Here is a 13880-nt window from a genome sequence, read left to right on the forward strand (position 1 = left end):
CCTTATTTTTATCTCCTTAAATCTATCTTTGATACTTTTATCCTGGTCTGCTGGCCTGCTGAAGGATGAGGCCTCTACACTCATCTGTCTCTATATCATTTGGGTTCCTATGGATGATGGGGGTTGTGTTTCCTCTGAAGGAACAATACCTTTACTCCTTTCTGGCTCAGAATCACTTATTTCAACTGAGAAATTGGTGTCTTCCTGATCTGACACAGGATTGAGTCTAGGCCTTTTTCTTTGGCCTCTTTCATATTGAACATTGAAGGCTTGTGTCACTGAACTTGATCCTTCCTCCTTGCCCCTTTTGGGATTTTTCTCCTCATTCAAAGGAGTCTGCATGATAGGGGAGTGCTCATTGTCCCTTCCTAAGGTGGTATCTGCAGAAATGAATTTTCATAAAGTTTCTTTTCTAGATCTAATAATGTGTTTTCCACAGCAACTTTAGTATTGTCCCTGTTCTCTAAAGTGTTTTCCAACCATTACAATTGGTTGGAATACTTTCCTATCTCAGGGATTTTGTGATGGATATAGGGAGCCATCTTTTTTTTCTTCCTTCTTTTGTAGATGAAATCCAAGGGATCATATCTCCATATGAAGCTTTTTTTTTTAATTTTAATCTCTGAAGGATCAGGTTTGCCTCCTTTCCAGCTTCTTTGCTATTACAAATAAAAGGACCCAATTGGTCTTTGATCTTGAGCTGGGCTTTCTTTATGGCTGAGACAAAGTTTACCTCATCTAAATTTATTATCCGCCTATAGTACTCCAGGGAAAATAACCTCATTGGGAGGTATTTAGGTAGTTTGTATGGGGCAAGCTGGCACCCATAAATCCTAATTTCAGTGTGGTTTTGGTACAAGTACCAATATCCCACCTAATTATTGATGTTTATATGAAGGACTCTCCTGATCTTAGAACTGTTTCTTGGTGGAGGGGTTACACTGAGCATGGTCATCATAGTATGGACAAAGGATTCTATGAATTCATTTTATGAATAGGGGGAGGAATATTGATGAGTCAATGGGGTCCAGAAGATGACTGATCTTGGTTGGCCCTTTGTGTCCAACATTTGCAAGGTAAGTGGGAATTTATCTACTTGGAAGTAGAGGAACAGGTGGTATAGTACTGAGGAGTACTTGAAGGCTCTCTCAGTGGGTAATTTCATAAGTTGTTCATGCATCTAATAAAAAATGAACTGGGCATAGTCATAGATTACTGCTGGAGGCTTACCAAGGCTAAAGATAGACATGAAAGCAAGGACTGTTTCATCCACTTGTTCATCAATGGTACAATCCCATATAGAAGAAATTATGGTGATGATATGTTTACCCCTTTCAGAAAATATGGCAGAGATGTATGGTGGGATATCAATCGGAATATGTGCTTCTTCCAAAATGAAAGTTTGAAGAATTTCAGCGAGTCTGGTAAGGCCCAAGGTGGGGTATTTTTCCAACAAGTCTCCAACAACTAGTGGGGTCAGGTTCTAGCATGGTTGCAGCTGCAGCATCTGGTTGATGGACTCAACATTGATTTTGAAAAGGATTCCCTCATGAGGGGACATAATAGCCTTGGTGTTGGGAATGTATTGAATTCTGCATTGGCGAATGATCTCAGGAAAAGAATGGACTTGTGGGAAAACATACTTGGGTAAGTTAGATTCCCACAATCCAATTTCATCAGCATGGTTAATGTGGGCATCTCTCACAAGGGAATATATTTTAATCATTAGGCCGTTGGTGACTGTGTCTTTTATCTGGAAATCTCTATTAACCAAGGGAAGGTAGTATAGGTTCAGATGAGGTGTGAACAGAGCCTTGACATTCAATGCAGTAGGGGCAGCCATAATTTGGTTCTTGTGGATTTGAATTAGGCTTGCTCAAGGTTGAATTGGGGTTTTCATAGGTAGTTTGGAAGTTTCGGGGTTTGAATATTCAACAAGGTGTAGTATGGAGTCTATTGGAGTAATTTCAATTAAGTTTTAAGTTTAACAAAATACTCAATGACTGGTCTAACTTGAAATTGACAGGACACTTGGTGAATTTAGGGTTAAATACCTGAAACTGAGGCAAATTGACTCTAAGTAGGGTAACTGGTAGCTGAAATTGGTCAAAAGGTGCTTATGGAGGCTGCACGGTTGACTGCGTCTTCTGTGGCATTCTCTGGAGTGAAATTTCCACATGGGTTGATGGCTTCGATGTTTTTCAGGTGTTGTGCATGTGTAGAGAAGCTTGTGGGCAAAATTTCAGTGAGAAAGACATTTTTGGGGCTTTTTGGCTTTTATATGGAATTTTTTTTTTGGAGGGTACGGATCAATAGTGACTGATTTTCCACGTAGCAGGGAGGCGGTACGCGGTTAATTTCACACCGCTTATGGGCAGCGGGTGGTATTTGGGAGGGGCCACCTGATTCCACTCAGTGACTGACACGCCAGGGTGATATAATGGAAAACAACTTTTTCCGGCATGTATCGTCCAACAAATGATCTTTCCTGAAATGGTTTCTAGGGTGTTGGATTTGGGCCTTCAGATTAGACGGTGGTCGGGGTGCAATTGCGTGCGGAGGTTAATGGGGGCCCGACGGGCACTTTAAATATGGCGGTATTGGGATTAATGGTGGATTAAGGCGGGATTAGGCCGTCGGGGTTGTTAGCGGAGGGCTTAATCAGGGTTTTGCCTAACTTAATCACAGATCGATTAGTTAGTGGGTTTTTGTTGGGTTTGATGTGTCTTATAGTTTATATTTAAACTACGGTATAAGGATAAGTTTATATAGGAAAGTAATACATATGGGAAAAGGGTTATTAATGGGAATTAATATATAATAGTTAGAAGTTAATATGAAAAACATTGGAAATGAATAGAGATAAGCATAATGTATTTTCTGTGATTTGTTTGTTTTTTTCATATATGCATTATAACTTAGGCTAAAGTGTTCTTGTGGGTTTTTTATATGAAAAGGAAATTTACATGGGGGTGATTACTTTTCCTAGGCAAATAATGTTTTAACCTTAGGAAAAGGGGTTTTATTAGGGAAATGAATGAAATGAAGGGGGAATGAAGTTTTATGAGGGTAATTTGGTACTTGGTATCCATAAGTCATTGAGCTGAGGGTCCGGTCCCTCCAAGTGTTAGAGAAATTCTCTGAGCCCCTTTGACTTAGAGTTTTTCAGTACTTAGAACTTTATTATGGGAAATTAGTTAAGTAAATAGGTAAAATGAATGGGGGAAGTTAATGAATTGACCTTGAAATCCATCTTCATGCTTGATTGACCATTTACATTTGAAACCTATGATGAGAGATGTTAAATATGTTTTTTTCCCTATCATCATAGTTTTGCAACCTTTCTTCTACATACCAATCTACTTGTCCTATCATTTCTTTTCACTTTATTAGGGTGCATTTAGACTAGCAAACCCTTATCAAAGCATTTTCTTTTCTTTTCACAAAGAAAACTATCTAATTCTATCACTATATCACCCAAGGGATGAGATTAAACTGATGAGCTCCTTTTATTTTACTCTACCTATTCTAATGATCTGCCAAGATTAAACAGTTTGGTCATATTTTATTCTCTAACTATCAACATGAAACTTAAAGCATGGCATAATCAAGATTAAATAGTTTGATTATCCTGGATTGTGGCATGAATCAAAAGCTGTACACAATCATTATTTTGCATAAAGTAAATAGTAGTGGCATTTAGACTTGCACACTTTCATGGTCTCTTTTTGTTTTTTGGGGTTCATATTTTTCACCTTTTTGGACCTTTTCTTTATTCTTTTTGTCCTTTATGTTTTCTTTTAGGATGTACCCTCTTTTCACTTTTTTTTTTTGAATATGGAAAACATTTGTAGAAAGCAAAGGTTTGTACATATTACAAGGATTAACCTTAGCCATTCAAAATTATGACTCTTATTGGTATAGGAACCTAACAGTGGCTCCACTTGGGGATGGCATTTCCTTGTGAAATGTCAAGAACTTTGAGATTAGTAGCCTTGGAATTTTGACTTCAGTTACCTTGTGATTTGTCACCTTTCAACCTGCTTTATTCTTGCTTATGATAATAAACCCTTAAAAGCTTAGGGCCTTCTCTCTAGGCTTCAACTCTAAGGTTTACCATCCAATCCAAACTAGACTTTTTCAAAATAAAATATACACACATGGGAAATAACAATTAGTAACTAGGCTCTATGTAATGTTTGAGCATTTGACCTTTCACTGGTCCCCCTCCTTCTTTAGTACCATATAGTCCTTTAAGGAAGAAAGCATTGTTCCCTTTGTAAGCAAATGACATAGGGGCCCTTCCATAGTAAATAAAATTTCCCATGCTTACCCTTATCTTCCCTTCTCAAGTCCCACTTGAGTACTTTATCACCTCAGTAGAAATCATCTGCCTTGGTCCTTCTATCCAAAACCTTTTTGATCTTTTCCTGCACAACTTGAGATCTAATGTAGACCTCTTCTCTGGTTTGCTGGATATGAATATTCTAGTTAATTCTCCTCTGGATATCATTTGGTTCAAATTTTAGTTCTTCGAGCATCTTCATCACTGCTACTCCCAAAGAGGATGGAAAAATAGCTTCCATGCCATAAAGTAGTTGATAGGGAGATGTACCAATTGACTTCTTGGTAATCAGTGTGTTAGCCCAAAAGGCTTTGACTAACTTCTTGTTCCATGTTTTCTTATTATCTTCCAGTAACTTCTTAATAATGTTCACCAGAGTTTTGTTTGAAGATTCTTCCAGTCCATTTCCTTGAGGGTAGTAGGTTGTAGAATGACCTAGGGTGATGTGATACTTATTTCAGAATATATCATTTATTTGGATTTAAAAGCTTCTGAATTATCAGTAATGAGCTTGGTTGGGCATCCAAATCTAGACAGAATGTTGGCTTCAGGGAAGTTAATGATAACAATATTTGTGGCTTGCCTTGAAGGTATGGCCTCTATCCATTTTGTGAAATAGTCTGTGGCTGTGAGGATCCACTTATGTTGGGCAGAGGAGGGCAAGTGAATTTCACCAATGAAGTCTAAACCCCATTGTTGAAAAGGTACTTCAGCAGTGATTGGTTTAAGGGGTAATGGTAGAAGTTTTCCTTTCCCTTAAAAAATTTGACACTTGTGACAAGAGGTCACAAATCTCTTGACATCAGAGAATAAAGTTGGCCAACAAAAACCTGCCCTTCAGATTTTATCTGCAGTGGTTCTCCAATAGAGGTGTCCACCATAGTCACCTGCATGAAAGTCTTGTAGAACTTTCTCAGCCTCATCTTATATCAAACAGTTAAGGAGAATTCCTTCATGATCTTTCCAAAACAAAGCATTATCAAGTATACAAAATTTCAAGGATTTCATTTTTTAAAAACCTACCTTTGGTTCTAGATAATCCAGGAGGAGCTTGTATGTTTAGTAAAATGTAAATGATATCAGCATAGAATGGTAATTCACCAAAGGCTTGACTGATCAGTGGAGTCACCGTCTCCTATCCTTCACCTAGTGTAGCAATAAAGTTTATGCCTAAGGCCCGACAATTCGACTCAGCCATAAGTTTGGCTAAGTCTTGGCCCTTGATTAACTTTTTGGGTTTGATCTCTATATCATACTCTAAGATAGTAGCAAATCCATTTTCCCCTTTTTCCATGAGGACCTTCTTGAGTCAGGATGTCATTGACTACAGAATTGGGAACGTAGGCTACTATATGAGAATACAAAATATATACCCTAAAATCTTTGATAGCTTTGTATAAAGCCAATGCTTGTTTCTCCATTATGTTGTATTTTAAGGGAGAATCTCTTAAGGCTTTGCTAAAGAAAGCAATGGGCTGTTCATATCCTTGGTCATTTTTCTGTAGTAAAACTGCAACTATTGTATGCTCAGAAGCAAAGGAAAAAAAATGAAATCCCTATCAAATTTGGGACTAACTAATACCGAGGTTTTTTTCAAGGCTAGCTTGATGTCTTCAAATGATTTCTTAGCTTCGACAGTCCACATTAAGGTAGAATCTTTCTTCAACATGTTATTTAGTGCTCTAATTAACTCTGCTAGGTTAGAAATAAATCTTTTAAGGAAGTTAATCTTTCCTAAAAAGGTTTGTAGTTCTCTGATATTCCTTAGGTGTTGTATCAGCAAGATGGCTTCAATTCTTGCAGGATCTATTCTTATGCCATCTTTAGAAATGATATGCCCTAACAATTTCCCTTCTTCCAATCCAAATAAATATTTCTTGGGGTTCAAGGAGATGCCACACTTTCTGCATTTTATAAAGACCTGCCTTAGATGATCTAGATGTTGATTGTCTAATTTTGAGAAAACAGTAATATCATCAAGATATATCACAAGGAAATCATGGATTTCTTTGGAAAAGGCTATATTCATAGCCCTCTGGAAAGTGGCTCTTGCATTCCTTAGCCTGAAAGACATTTTGACATACATAAAGGTGCCCCAAGGAGTGGTAAAAGCAGTCTTGGGTTGGTCGTCAGGGTGAACCAAAACTTGATTGTAACTAGACAAACCATCCATAATGAGATTCTGGTTGACCCAACTACCCTTTGTAAGATGTGGTCCATTTTGGGAAGAGGGTAATTGTCTTTAAGTGATGCTTTATTCAAGTTTCTGAGATCTACACAGAGTCTGATCTCACCAGTTTTCTTCCTAGTTGGGACCAAGTTTGAGACCGATTCATAAAACATTATTGGTGCAATTACCTTGGCATCATGCATTCTCTTAATTTCTTTTACTATTGAAGGTAATAAGAGAGGATTAATTCTCCTAAGATTTTGTTTGAAAGGTTTTGATTCTCTTTGAGATGAATTATGTGTTGTATGATGCCGGTGTCATAGGATTTAAGGTCCTCATAGCTCCAAGCAAAGACATCTTGAAATTATTTCAATAACTCAATGTATTTCACCATTTCTGTTGAAGGGAGTGACTTTGATAGTTTGATTAGCTTGGGATTGTCTTCGATGCCTATGTTACACTCTTCAATATTAGATTTTAATGGTTCCATTTTAGGCTTCCTAGGAACATCATTTGAATCGAATAAGTCTTCCATAGGGGTTAAACCTTTTGGTAAGAAGTTATCATTCAGATTAATTACTTTTCTTTCTTCATTAATTGTTTCATCAATCTCAACCTATTCTAGGTTGTCTATATCTGATCTTGTGAATTTAGTGGGATTAAAACTATCTACTTCATTACCTTCTAGCTAATTTATTGTTACTTCATCCCTAGAGTCAAGATCTATGGATGTATCAGTGTCTATATTACTATGTGCAAATTCTTATTCTAAGGTTAAGAAGTTGTCTATCAGTCTATCATTTGAAAATACTTGCCAGTTATGCACATTATCTGGGATTGAAGGTTTGTGCCTGACCTCAACAGTGTATTGATGGTTAGGTTGGAAGGGTAACCTGCATGTACTGGCAAACATCACTGAACTATGGGCTTGCATATTGTGCTTCCCAGGAGCTACTGCAAGTTGTGTTTCTAGAAAAGTATTGAGTATTTCTACAATGACTCCTCTATAATAACCTAATCTTGTGTCTTTAGTCATATATACACCCTTAATCTGATTTACAACTAGCTCTGAGTCTCCTATGACTGAAACTCTTTGAGCACCTAAATTCCTAACTACCTTGAGACCTAGAATCAAAGCCTCATACTCAGACATATTATTGGTACATCTAAAATTTAACCTATAGGCATGGTCCTCTGAGTGATTATTTTCTAAATTATATATCCATACTCCTGATCCTGCTCCTAAATTATTTATAGAGCCATCAAATTCTAAATGCCATAAGATTTCATGTACATAGTTCTCATCATCAGTATCCCATTTATTTTTATTTCTAGCAACCTGATTACTTTCTTCATTGCACAATTCTGAAGTCTCTTTAGATTCATTAGCAGTGGAAACTGAAATTTCTTTTGGTTCTGCAACAACACTGTTAGGAGTTTCATTTGGTGTTTGATCATTGTTGAACATAATAAAAGAGTCTACATCTGAATGCATGGAGTAGATGGGATAGTTTTGAGGTCTATCTTGGCTACTTACCATGTATTTCATGAAAGTTTCTCTATATAGTTTCTTGGGTTGTCCAAACACAGAAATTGTGGCATATGACATATCAAGTTGGAGGGATCCTTGAAGCTTGGCTCCCTAAGATCTGGATAATAACATGCCATATTTTGGTGGGATGTCACCCACTATAATGTCCATAAGGATGCTCCTGGCAATATATTGGACTAAAGTAACACGCAAATCTTTGATTAACCCTAGAAATTATATTGACTTGAATAAAAGGAGAACAAGTCTTTGTAAGGTCTAGTAATGTCTAGATTCAATTTTTCCATTATTGATTTTGGCATTAGGTTGTAAGAGGCCCCAAAATCTAACATGGCATTGTGTAGTATTTTATCATGAATATTAAGTCTAATGTAAAATGGTGGAACTCCTCCTTTTTGCAGTTTGCCATTAACATCTGGTCCAAATATTAATTCTGGTTTATCATCAAACAAGTTAACTGAGTCTTCATTTTCAGTAATGTTCAGGCTCTGAGTTACCTGTGATTTTTAAGTTTTGTTTTTAACTAGTTCAATCAAATGGACTGAAATTTTCAGCTTGGATATCTCTGCTCCAAAATTGAATGATGAGGAAGGGTTGTAGACCTTTGAAACAAGGTTTTGAGTGGAATTATCTTCGTTTTGTTTACTTGGCATTTCCTTATGGGGAATTTCAGATCTGGCATTATAGGTGGTTTTCTCTGGTTCTTTAAGTGGAATTGATGTGGATGGTTGCTCAACAGAGGGTTGGTTGGTAGTTATTTCTTCAATGATGGGACTAGGGGGATTTTGGTTTGGTCTAGGGAGGATTTGAAGTACCTCTAAAACAGGAACTTTATTTGTTATTTTGGGTTGATTTTTCATTTCTTTCTTATTTTGTCCAGGAGGACCAACATTCTTTGTACTTCTCAAGTTATATTGTTTGTGCACTTCAAATATGGCATAGTCATATCCCTGTTTATAGTCAAATGACTCTCCAGACTGGGTTTGAAGATGTTGTAACATATGCAATTTTTCCTCATCCTGGGAGAGAAATACAATGTTTTGATCATCTAATCACATTAGATTGATTTGGGTATCTTGTTCCGAATCATCATGATCATATGATTCTGCATAGTTTTCTTGAAAAGGGGGCCTAATATTTTGATCAGGTCCATTCTTTCCTGTGTTTTGGTTTTGATTTTGGTTTTTTCTGAAGTTACCATTCCTAACTGGGGGTGTTTGTTGATTATCCCATGTTTTTCTATCTAGGTTGTCAAGTCTATCCATGATTCTTTCTACAGTTTTGGCCAAAAGATCTACTTTACCATCAGAAGTTGAAGCTTCATCAACAAATCCTACTCTCCTTTCTAACTTTGCTCGGGCTTTTTTGGCTAAAATATTAGCCTCTACTTTTACTGCATTGGTTTGGCTTTGCTCTAGGGTTACAGGCTCTCTTTCCCTAAGTTGGTATGCCATATCTAGATCAAAACCATTAGGGAACTTCATCATTGTGAGATCAGGAGGAGGCTTAAGGTTGGTCGGGATGGCATTGTAAGTGTTATTAAACCTATTGCAGTAGTCTTGAACTGATTCTTTAGGACCTCTCCTAATGTTCTCATACTCATAAAGTATCTGCAATGGGTTTTTCTTCCTCTCCCATCTCTCAATGAACATCCTATGAAAGTTTGTCATATCTGCAATACTACCAGCAGCTAAGTATCTAAACCAGGTTCTAACTTCCCTAGCTAATGTTTCGGCAAAAAGCCTCATTCTTACATTTTCATCATCTATTCATGTAACTCAAAATAATCGTTCATTCTGTTAACATGTTGTTGAGCAGTGTATAGGCCTATAGCATCAAATAGTTGAATTTCACTTTGATAGTCCTGAGGTAAGTAATGTAACTGACCAGGTAACACCAAAGGGGCATATCTATTAGGGATGGCTAAATCCTTGGCTTGGCTCAGGGATAAGGGAGGATTAGTTTGGGTTGAGGTGGAGATGGATGAGCTAGCAGTGCTTACAGTTGAAAATGGAAGATTTCGAATTGAAACTGGAGTATTAACAGTGGAATTTGGAATATTAACAATTGAACTTGGAATATTAACAGCTGAAGTTGGAATTTCTACAAATGAAACTAAAATATTAACAGTGGATGAAGGGGTTTCTATAACAGGAATTGGGATAAAAGGGACAGTTGTGTGTATAGGGGAGATGGAAGTATCTATAAGTGAACTTGAAGGGCTGATGGGTGAAGTGGGAGTGTATATTGGTGGAAACAAGATTCTAGGTTGTATTGGGAGCTATGGAATGAATGGGCCAGTGGAATGAACAATAGTAGAAATAATAAATGGTGTGGTAGTGATGGAAGGGGTATTAATAACGTTGGAGGATTGAGCAGAAAGTTTAGCAGTTAGAGCAATATTAATGGATGATAGTGGAGTGTTCAGAATATATTCATCAATTGATCTATTAGCTCTTTGAACTTCAAGGTCTGCAATAAAATCAGGATCTAGAACAGTTTCATTAAGTACATTTTCATATTTTGTTCTAAATAATGAGAGATCAAATTTCACATCAAAAGGTAAATATTCTAAAAACAACCACTCATTAGGACATGAATTAGCTTTAAATAATGGTGTTTTATCAGTTGAACTTTCTTCTTTTTTGGATTTTCTTATAATTTTGTTTGGATCATCCACAATAACAATAGGATTTGGATCTGGGTTGGCCCTGGTATAATGAGTTTTCCAGGTAGCCAGAAGTATAACTTTTTAAATGTTTTTAGTGTAAATTTTAAAACTTCTGTAAAAACTGACTTTAAGGGGCTCAAGATGATGATTAAGATTTCCTTAAATCTTTAAGAGACTGGGGTTTGTTCCCCAGTATGGTTGCCACTATGTTATGACTCAAAACTTTTCCTTAGAAGTTTTGGAAGAAGGGAAGGCTTCAAGGTAGCCACAAAAAAACTTTTAAGCATATGTTCTAGCCAACCTATGGCTCCGAGAGGGCTCTCTCTATATAATTTAGTTATGTTTGCTTAGATATTAGGCTAGTTCTAGAGTTTAGGGGGGTTTTTGATTTGTATGAAGATTTGGTGGTGGAATCCTTAAAACAGGCAGATAGGTTGATGCCTTTAGGCCATTGGGAAATTGAGTCAAAGGAGGGGCAACAAAGCTGGAGTTAACTCACTAAAGGGAATGTTCAAGGGGCAAGATAGCAGAGTAAAGTACAAATCCTTGGACTAAATGGTGAAATGAGTCTTAATGGAGGTGAGAAGGAAATCAAGAATCCTTAGAGTAAGGCTAGGATGGGGGAAAAACAGTGAATCATGAGTAAAGGGAAATTAAGAATCCTTTACTATAGACTAGAGGAGAAACTACGGAAGCTAAGGAAAAGTTAAGAATTCCCTAGCTAAGATAGTTTAAGAGAAAACATTAAGAATGTATAATAGTAAGATAGAGTGCAGTTAAGCAAATTCTGAAATAGTATTCAAGTTAAAACATTCAGACTTCTAAAACATTTAAGATTATGAAACAAATTTAAGAGAGATAAAACAACACAAGAAAATTACTCATTTGTACTCTGCTTTACACATGAATCCCTTGAAATATCTGATCTTTATTCATCAATCCAGCATGTTGGCCCAGTCAATGATACAAAAGCTTTATAGTCTTTGAACAAAATTCTATTGAAAGTATAAGAATCCACCCTACATACTTCGATTTATGAAGTATTTATACAAAATGTTTTTACAAAATATCCAAAACTAACTTGGGAATTAATCTAGGAAATTCAAAATATCTTCTCATAGGAAGATAGAGACAATCATTGAACTGTTTTCTTGTTGTCCCTTTTATTGTGGTTTAGCTGGAAATTTATGGTTGCTATGCTCTGTGTTGGCCAAAGGTTGTCGTCTTCTATATTGATACTCTTTGACATGGATACTCTTTGACCCTGTAACCTTTGAATCTAATGCCCTTTTACCTCATTGACTGTGTTTGACCTTTAACTGTGTTCTGCTATAGTAAGTCAGTCAATTTTTCCCATTCTTGATCTGTTGGTAATCGGATACTCAGAATTCTCTAGTAAGTTTCATCAGCCTCAGTGTATTTGGAAAATGAAGGCTTATTTACAAATAGATGTTTTACCTCATGCTAGAGGTAAAATAGATTTTCAAAAGAACTGTACAGTACCATTCCTGTTGGTACTCCTGAAACCTGTGAAGTAGCCACTTGTTGTCTTGCTACATCCCTAAGTTTGTCATTGTAATCTCCTTGTTCCATAAGTTTATCATGAATGACTAAGGGATTAGGTAATCCCTTTTCCTTTAGCTTATCAAACTTAGCCATGAACCTGTCAATGGCTACTTGCATTTCCTTGCTCTTTTCCTCTAACTTATGCATAAGATCCCTCTTGGTGAGGACTTTCTTTACCTCTAGAATAGTAATTGTCCTGCCTTCAATTTCCGATTCCTGTAGTTGGTACTTGTTCTTTGAATTTAAGAACTGGATGAGCCTGGTAGCATCTCTAGGCCTGTTGCCTAATTCTATCTTCACTTTCTCAATAGCCTCTGTTATTAATCTTATGAGATCAATCTACTCGAATATGACCTGTATGGATGGCGAAATATCATTAACAATGTCAATGATATTGTCCCACAGTTTTTCCTTGGCTTCTCCAAGTGGCTCCTTTAGTGTTAAGTCTCTTTCCATTAACTTGAGCTTTTCCTTTATCCTTGTAGCCTTCTGTTCCTCCTCTTTCTGCATAATCTTGGCAAGCTTATAATCTGTTTCTAAGCTTTCCACGCCTTCCTTTAGCTTGTTTATCTCGCTTTTCTGAATATACATTTCTTCCATGGCATGAAAAAATTTGGTTGCTTCATATGTTGCTATCTCTGCTGCTGTTGTAGAAGCTACTGATGTAGATGGATGCCAATGTAGATGGTACTGCAGTAGTCACTGTAGGGATTACAGTTGCTGTTGTGGTCCCTACTTCACCTTGCTTCAATTGGATTAAGGCATCCAATTACTTCTCCGTGCTCCTCAATTCATCATTCAACTTGAGGACTAAATCCATTACGTCCTCATGCTGAGTTTGAGACTGTAACACCTCCTGTGTTTGTGATGATGCAAGGAGGGTATCTTAAGTTACTTCTTCTATGAAGAAATGTCCTTGTTCTTTTGTTTTATTAACTCCTCTATTGCTTTGATATATTTTGGATCATGTCCCATTTCTATGATCAAAACTTCCAAAGAATTGATTCTGTTATCCTTAGCTTGTGATGAAGCCTGTTCAAGCTAATACTGAGTTGAGATATTGTTCAGGGAACTTTGTAGCTAATGAAAAACTATGGAATTCCCTGTCAGGGTGGAGTAGATCATTTCTCTAGCGTGCTTGTGAAACTCTATTTGGTCCACAGGGTGAATATCCTTCGCCAACACCTCAAAATCAAATTCTTATAGTCAGTGGGTGCCCTTGGTTGCTCCATAGTTGGTTAAATGAAGGACACCTGCATCTTCCCCTCTTTGATTTCAAAGGCTGACCTCAATCTACTATAACCTGTAGTAGAACATTTGAAAAGCTGAGCATATGTCTCAAATTTCAACCTTTCATTCCTTATTTTTATCTCTTTGAATCTATCTTTGATACTTTTATCTTGGTCTGCTGGCTTACTGAAGCACAAGGCCTCTACACTCATCTATCTTTGTATCATCTGGGTTCCTGAAGATGATGGGAGTTGTGTTTCCTCTGAAGGAACAATACCTTTACTCCTATCTGGCTCAGAGTCGGTTATTTCAACTTATCCCTCAGTCTCTTCCTGCTCTGACACGAGAT

Source organism: Pinus tabuliformis, chromosome 4_2 (genome assembly GCF_031772625.1).
Source record: "Pinus tabuliformis cultivar Carrire ecotype Pingquan chromosome 4_2, CPIR1, whole genome shotgun sequence".
Classification (NCBI taxonomy): Eukaryota; Viridiplantae; Streptophyta; class Pinopsida; order Pinales; family Pinaceae; genus Pinus; species Pinus tabuliformis.